This window comes from Rutilus rutilus, assembly GCF_951802725.1.
Source record: "Rutilus rutilus genome assembly, chromosome: 14".
Lineage (NCBI taxonomy): Eukaryota > Metazoa > Chordata > Actinopteri > Cypriniformes > Leuciscidae > Rutilus > Rutilus rutilus.
The window spans coordinates 32,177,069-32,184,844 of record NC_140219.1 but is presented as its reverse complement, the minus strand read 5'-3'; the positions used below and the strand labels follow the sequence as shown (position 1 = coordinate 32,184,844).

General features: G+C 41.5%; 1 long non-coding RNA gene across 1 annotated transcript; it reads right to left on the bottom strand.

Annotated features, from left to right (window-relative positions):
- Nucleotides 1-4,858: 4,858 nt before the first annotated feature.
- LOC311303480 lies at nucleotides 4,859-5,236 on the bottom strand. Its single transcript, XR_014629764.1, has 3 exons — nucleotides 5,169-5,236; nucleotides 5,043-5,082; nucleotides 4,859-4,932 (listed from the first exon to the last, which is right to left on the bottom strand). It is a non-coding gene; the product is annotated as an uncharacterized lncRNA (long non-coding RNA).
- Nucleotides 5,237-7,776: the final 2,540 nt, after the last annotated feature.

Sequence of the window (7,776 nt, the reverse complement as noted above, 5' to 3'; positions counted from 1 at the left end):
CACCATCATGAGTGGGGTGCTATAAATTCCGGGACACCAGAAAATACACTCTTTTCGGGATATATCTGGGTAGCCGTAAAAACGGCTTTTGTGTGCAGGCAAGCGGGCAACTGTACAGGCTTGCGCGTTGCATAAGACGCTGAGACAGTCGCAATTCCTGGAACTGAAACAGCGGCGCGCTTGGGTGGGAGCCCGGCCGCAGCGGGACTCGTACACCGGCGCTTTCCTAGGCGTGCTAGGATGTGTTCGGGGCTTCCGGTTTCACCACAATCCTCTGCCGTGGTCCATGCGGCGCGGGGCGACGGCTGGTAGAGCGAGAGCGGGGTCTCGCGCTGCGTTGCTGTCGTGATGACGCAGCAGGAGGAGGGGGCTGTGGCTGAGAGCTCCGCTGGGTCGGCTTAGCACGACTCGCTGCAGAACTGGAGCGCTTCGGCAGGAAGTGCTTAAAGGCTTGCGACGCTTTCTGGTCCTCTGCGAATCTCTCTATGAACTCATTGACAGAGGATCCGAAGAGGCCAGCGGGATTCAGCGGGGCGTCGAGGAACGCGGTGCGCTCAGACTCGGCCATGTCTGAAAACGTCAGCCAAAGATGTCTTTCAGCCACAGTGGCGGAAGCCATAACACGTCCCATAGCCTGAGCGGCAGACTTAGTAGCGCGAAGGGTGAGATCCGAAGCGCTCCTCAAATCCGCGAGGCAGATTGCATCAGGTCCCATCTCGTCCAGTTTACGGAGGAGATCTCCCTGGAAAATCTGCAGCGTGGCCATGGTGTGTAGTGCAGATGCAGCCTGCCCAGCAGCGGAAAAGATTTGCGCGAGCAGCGATGACGTCGTGCTGCAGGCTTTGGATGGCAACACTGGTTTCGTCCGCCGTCCAGCAGAGGGCGGGCAAAGGTGCGTCGCTATCGCCTGTTCCACCGGCGGAAGTGACTGGTAGCCTCTGTTTTTAGCATCATCCAGAGCGGAGAATGCTGGTGAAACAGACGAACGTGTTCGTGCTGAGAAGGGAGCGTTCCAGGCCTTTGCCACTTCTTCATGAAGCTCAGGAAGAAAGGGGGCGGGCTTAGACTCAGGAGAAGTACGCTCACCCGGAAGAAAGCTACCATCCAGCCGGGTCCGAGAGGGAGGTACTGGTGCAGACCACTCGAGGCCGAGACTCGTCGCGGCCAGCGTGAGCACTCGCATCAACTCCTTCTCGATGTTAGCTCGTCTGTTAGGCTTACGAGCAGCAAGTGCGAGATCCTCAGAGCTCGACCAATCGCCGCTGCCCGAAGCTAACAGAGAGCACGTGTCCTCATCCCCCGACACGGCTTTGAAATCGACTTCCTCTGATGAAGCGGCGGCAGACGGCGGGCGCTGAGCATCAGGAAGTGATTCAGGCGAGGCCGGCGAAGCGGGCGGGCGCTCAGGCGAGCTCGGTCGGGTTGTAGAGGGTTCCGGAATCCGCTGGGAGCGGCGCTTTTTACGGCGCGGCAACGCGGCGGGGAGTGCAGGCTCGGAGAATACTGCCAGGCGAGTCCTCAGAGTCACCATAGGCATCAGCTCGCAGTGAGGGCAGCCGCCGTCAGTGAGCGCGAGCGCTGCATGGTCTTCACCCAGACAGGAGACACAGATCACATGATGGTCTCCCTCGCTGAGTGGGGCTCGGCACGAGCCGCAGGAAGGCATCTTTAAAAAGACGCAAGCTCTTTTACGAGTGTGTGTCGCGGGGCGAACACACACACACACACAGGAACAGAGGAAAAGGATATGAGCGCCGGAAAGCGCAGCAGGTACGGCAGTGGAAGGCGGCGAAGGCCAGCGACTTCAGATGGCTCGTCCCGCTGAGGTGCTTACACTCAAACGACGCTTGCTTCTTATCGAGATCCAACGATGTGTGAGCTTCGCTGAAGAGATGAAAAATCAAGTGAGTCAGCCTTTTCGAGCTACCTTTATAGGGCTAGGCCACGCCCGCGTCGGCGGGAAGTGGCCTCATTGGTCTGATGTTGCATCAGCCTGCGCTCGATAGGCTTATGCATTTGCCGTAGAGCAGCCAATGAGCAAGCGAGCCGTCTTGCCTATGGCTGTATACTGCTGCAAATGCGTTTTACAAATATTAAAATTAAGGATAATTTTTTGCTTCAATATTCGTGAAAAGAGACTTTTCCCGCAGCGTCTTAGCTAAGACGCAGTATGAGAGAACTCTCGTAAGAGAACATGGCGTCTTCGCGAACTTGAAACGCTAGTTGAAGGAGGAGGAGCACGTACGCACGTGCGTGACGTCATACGGGATTATAGTAAAACTATTTGAGTGAACTGAAAAAAACAAATTAAAGCAATTGAGTGCTGTATACTTAAATTTTCACTTTCGTTCTAATTACACAGAAAATTAAAGGCGAATTAACTTTTTAATTATTTTGAGTAATTAGAACCCATTTTATTTATCAAAGTTGTACTGTTTGGTTTTACAGTGTTGTTTGATTTTGAGCACAGATAAAATGGTTTTGAGAGAAGAGTCCGAGGTTCTCTGAAAGTGGTTTGACAATTTGGTTGTGTTTAAGGTTTTGAGGAAGTGAGTGATGGTTTCAAGAAATGTGTTTTAGCAATTCAGAAAAACTGTAAAATTAATAATAACAACAACATAAAAATTGCTTTGTAACTGTCGATTAAAGTATATGCATAATGAACCATGCAAATAAAATTACATTCTCTTCACCTCAGCTGAAGAGGGCAAAATTTGTGACTCAGTGGCTCTACCCCCTTTGCACATCCCTGTTCTTGTCTTATATCACTTTACAGTTTCCCCAAAGTCATGTGACTTTCACAAAGCCGTTGTCAAAGAGGCCCAGCGGAAGTTGTATTTCTTTGTGCAGCAGAGCATGTTCAACCTGCCACAGGAGTTCACCGCAAAATCACCAGTGTTAACGCTTTCCCAGCTAACAGATTTTTGTTATAAGAACGTAATCCAAATATTCTGTGTTGGTTCTGGGAACGTAAAAAAAAATGTCCAGTTTTCTTGACGTTAGAAGAATGTGTTTTAAATGGTATGATATTCCTTAAATGTTCTTTCAACCTAATTTTGATTAACAATTCAAACATTCTAGGAACATAAAATGTCCAGTTTCCTGAATGTTAATAGAATGTTATTTAAAAGTTAGTATGATGTTCCTGAATCATTCTTTCAATCATTCAAACACCTGCTGTGAACAAGCACTGAAAGAAAGAGAAATAAAAACACAAACTGCAACTGACTTCAGCCACAGCCTTAGATGAAATCCACTGAAGAGAAAATAAGTCATTAAATCTGTGAAGATCTCAGCAGAGGAGGATTAAACAACTCCACAAACAGCATTACCAGCTTCACTTATTACTGACTTTTTTTCTTTCAGACGTCTACATAAGTTTTTATTGAGAACTAATAGAGGTTTAGATGTTGATGAATGATTGTTTCATTTGACATTGCCATCATGGTTATCAGCGTTTACTTTTTTACTTCAAATTTGCATAGAACAAGTATATTTGCTTCATCTCAATAGCAAATCATGTCCAACATCAGTTTAAGTCTTCATAATTTAACCTTGTACAAGCAAATGCATTTGATAAAACATTGTTGCAATAGCTGAACTAACAGTAATTGACCATAACTGACCATAAGTAATTGAAATGTCCTTACAGTTTTTTACAATCTCTATGACAGTTTTTTCAATACATTTAACAAGTTTCCTAAACTCTTAACGCACCAACACACCTAAAACACACAATTGGCAAAACGGTTAATTTCATGCTCAAAATCACACATTGTAAACTAAACTCCAAAACTAATTTTCAAAATACAATAACACACTAACACAATACACTATGTCTAACAAAACACTGCAAACATGTTTCAAAATCAAATAATTATTCAAAACATAATACGCAGAAGTATAAATCAGCCTTAAGCATGACATTACCAAAACTTCAGTAATCTATAAAAAAAAAGTACAGAAAACATGCAAACAATTTAAAAAAATTATTTTATTTTATTTGAGCTCAGGTTCAAACAGTATACCAGTCCAAATAACAGAGCACAAGCCTGTGCAATACTACTCATTTCACTGAGGACTTCCACATCTTCAATTATGACACCAATGTCTGCTGGGTAATTGTCAGACAGCGCTCCCCCACAGTTTGCTCCAAGGTACTTTGTGACTCAATGTCTGAATCCTGTGGGACGAAATACATGAAAGATCACAAACAAAAATTAGCTCAAATATTGATCACAAGAATTGCACATTATACACTCACTGGCCGCTTTATTAGGTACACATGTTAAGTAAGCGTCAATCCGATACAGGAAAATTTATTCTACATTTACAAGGTTATAATTTCTCAGGTTTTAAGTTGAAACTGTCAGAAAGGTGATAATTCTACTATGTTTATTATTGAGGTCACAGTGGGTGCTGGGCTGTCATTGCAGTGCATTATATTATAAGATTGTTATAATTTATTTGTCCACCATATTTAAAATGAATGAGGTGGCTAAAACATTAGAACCATCTTAGAATATAATGCACTGCAATAAAACAAAAGCATGCATGTACAGTTTCTGATGCCATTTCTTTTTTATGTAAATTAAGCCCCAAGAGAGCTCAACCGATATGAACTTAAAAAAAAAATTGACTTAGTGCATCAACCAATTCACATAAGAACTTTGTCATGGTGTACCCCTCAGTTTCCTATAAATTAACAATTTGTCCAGCTCAGTTATTTGACAAAGTTATGTGTTCTCTTATGTCACATGTTTGTTGTAGCAAATAGGGAAAAACACGGCCCAAGTACAGATTCAATGGGCTTTTGAAGCTGTATTTTCTCATCAACTCACCATATATGCCTTCACTAATTTTTCAGGGTCTTCTTTCAAGTAGGTGCACAGAGACTTGATGACACAGGCTCTTCGGGTATGCAGTGTCATCCTGTGGGGTGGGGACAAGATTAACTCAAACTTAAATTTAAATATACACAAACATAATGATTGCCGCTTACAAAACAATGGTATAGTTTATAATGCTTAAGTAACTTGTACCTACAACTCTCCTTTGCAACACACTGCCACATACATGTCCCTGAAAGAGAAAGAAAAGGAAAGTTCAGTAATCAAGGATAGTTAGTTGTACATTACTGTATGTGAGTGTTAAGAAAAACTACTTACCATGTAAAAAAGGTGAGGTTCACACCAGAAGAGCAAGGGGCCAGCCGCCAGCTTTATATTGTGATGCATTTCTTTTTTGTATGAAGAAAATGAAGACATTTTCACTGAAAAAAAAAAGTGTCTAAAAGTTAATCTGCAAAATTGCAACTTATTTACCCTAATGTGTATGCTAAGGCCAGAAAACAGAAAAACACATAACACTGCTTGTTATTCTCCTAATTTCAAAGACTGACTTTAAAAACTGGGCCAAAGAAAATACCACTACTGGCTGTTGTTACTAAATATCAAGTGTTTTACTTATATTAATAACCCTATTCCCTGAATAAAACCATCCAAACCTATTCCATCATGACTTTAATTATAAACTATTCCTTTTGTTAGGACATTTCAAATGTATGGTCGACTGCATCATAGATTTTACTTGACAATTTTTGCATACTGTATTCAATAAACTGGGTAGCATGTGGCATTTTGGAACTATGTTTGAAAAGACAGAAATGTCTAGTTACAGAACGTTTAAAGTAATATTTTTTCTGATATACACATGAAGGGCCAGGCCAATATTAGTTAATTTAGATAATAACAACAACAGTCCCTCCGTTGGCACACTCTCAGCAAAATCTCAAAAGAGAAATAAATAAAGCTCGTTAACGTTAACATGAAAGGATAGATGAGAAGTGCACATTGATCATTCAACATTAACTTCTGTTGTTTCTGATGTAACCGATAGATTACGTAAATATACCCCGGGTATGTCGTAAAAATGCCACATTAGGCATAAACCAGCTAACGTCACACTAACTTACAAACAGAAAAAAAAAAACGAGTGCATGGTGTGTTCGACTCTGCATTCACTTTATCTCCTGTTTTACCCTCCCATGGTTGAGGTAGAGTTCAGGTTTAACGTGGGTTATGTAGTAAATAGTTAGGCGCGTAGCTAACATTAAATTGTGACAGAAATGCACCAAATTGTAGCGCATATATTAACGTTAAGGTGAAACTCGTATCGACGAAGACACATGATTGAACCCAACATAGCCTATGCTTCAAGTATGGGAAAATAAACCTGCAGAAACATCGCCACAGTGTCTAATAACTTATTTTTAATCTATAATCCCACAGTATTAATTACAAACAGGTACATATCAAGTACTTACCCTCAATATCAAGGATGCAGAACAATTAGACCGCTCACAAAACTCCACTTATAGCCGTCTCTGGACTCGCATGTGCCCGAACTTCCCGCCGTAGTGCTGAGCATGCGCAGTGACTCACCAGAGAGAATTGTTGATATGAAGCGCTTCAGTCTCGTTGAATCAACAAGTGCTGATCTAATTCATTTAATTATTTCTTAATTTAGTTACAAGTAACAAGAATGAATCATTTAACAGAAGTAAACTCGTTATATTCTTATTAATCAGACATATTTGTATCATGCAAATCAAGCAAGTGGCTAGTTGACTTTTTTGAGTGCAAAGTCTTTTTCTAGTACGATACTTGTACTTTTACTCAAGTATTGCTTTCTAGTACTTTATACAACACTGATTAAAATATAGCTGCAAGCAGCAATTACCGGGGCCAAGCAGAATTAGATGACAAGACATGCCAACATTGCTGAAAGTGTCAGACCAACTGCAGCAATGAGCAATTAAAGACATTTAAAAAGGATTATAGGCGAAATGGCTGAAAAATCATAGAAACAGTAATTAAAAATATGATTTAATTGATTATCACTTTTGACCAATAGGTGGTGCAGTTACAAAACTGATGTGATGTGGTCAGAGTGAAGTGAAAATGACACATACAAAGTTTGGTGTCAATATGTCAAGGCATTGCAGAGATAAAGCCTGAATAGTGCTTTTGGCATCATGCCTCAACTTTGCTGCTGTGCTATATGAAAGCAGTTTTGTGTATCGACACGAAATCCATCACTTTTAGTTGGCACGGTCTGGAGATGATACGATTCGATTTTGGTGAAAATTGAACAAACGGTCTAGGAGGAGTTCGAAAAAGTAGGTTTTGAATGAAAATCAAGATGGCAGACAGGAAGTTCGGCCAAATAAGGAAAACTTGGTATCTATGTTATCGGCCTGACCCAAGAAATCTACTAAGACCAGTGTCATTTCAATAGGCCAATTAATTCAAAAGTTATTAGCCTTTTTGGAAATTTTGTTATTACTTTTGACCACTAGGAGGCGCTGTCTCGAAATATTTTGGGTACCTTCAGGGGATGGTGCTGATGGCACATTCTGAGTTTTGTAATATTACACCATTGCATTTGTTTAGTATAGCATTTTATTTCACAAAACTGTATTGAAGTCAATGGGAATTTCATGTTTTGTTCTATTATAGCGCCACCAAGAGGCTCAGTCCCACCATTTTTTGTATGTGTCCTCAGAGTGAGCCCATACATATGTGTGTCGATTTTGGTGAAAATATCTCAATTCGCTTCTGAGTTATAGACATTTATATGAAAAAACACGTAAAAAATGACTGACACATGACTTTGATTGGAATTTACTACCCCTAAACATCAATATTTTCGCATTTGGGCATTGGCAATTAGTTATCGACCTATGTTTCCAAACTTCTGACGGTGGTTTTGTCT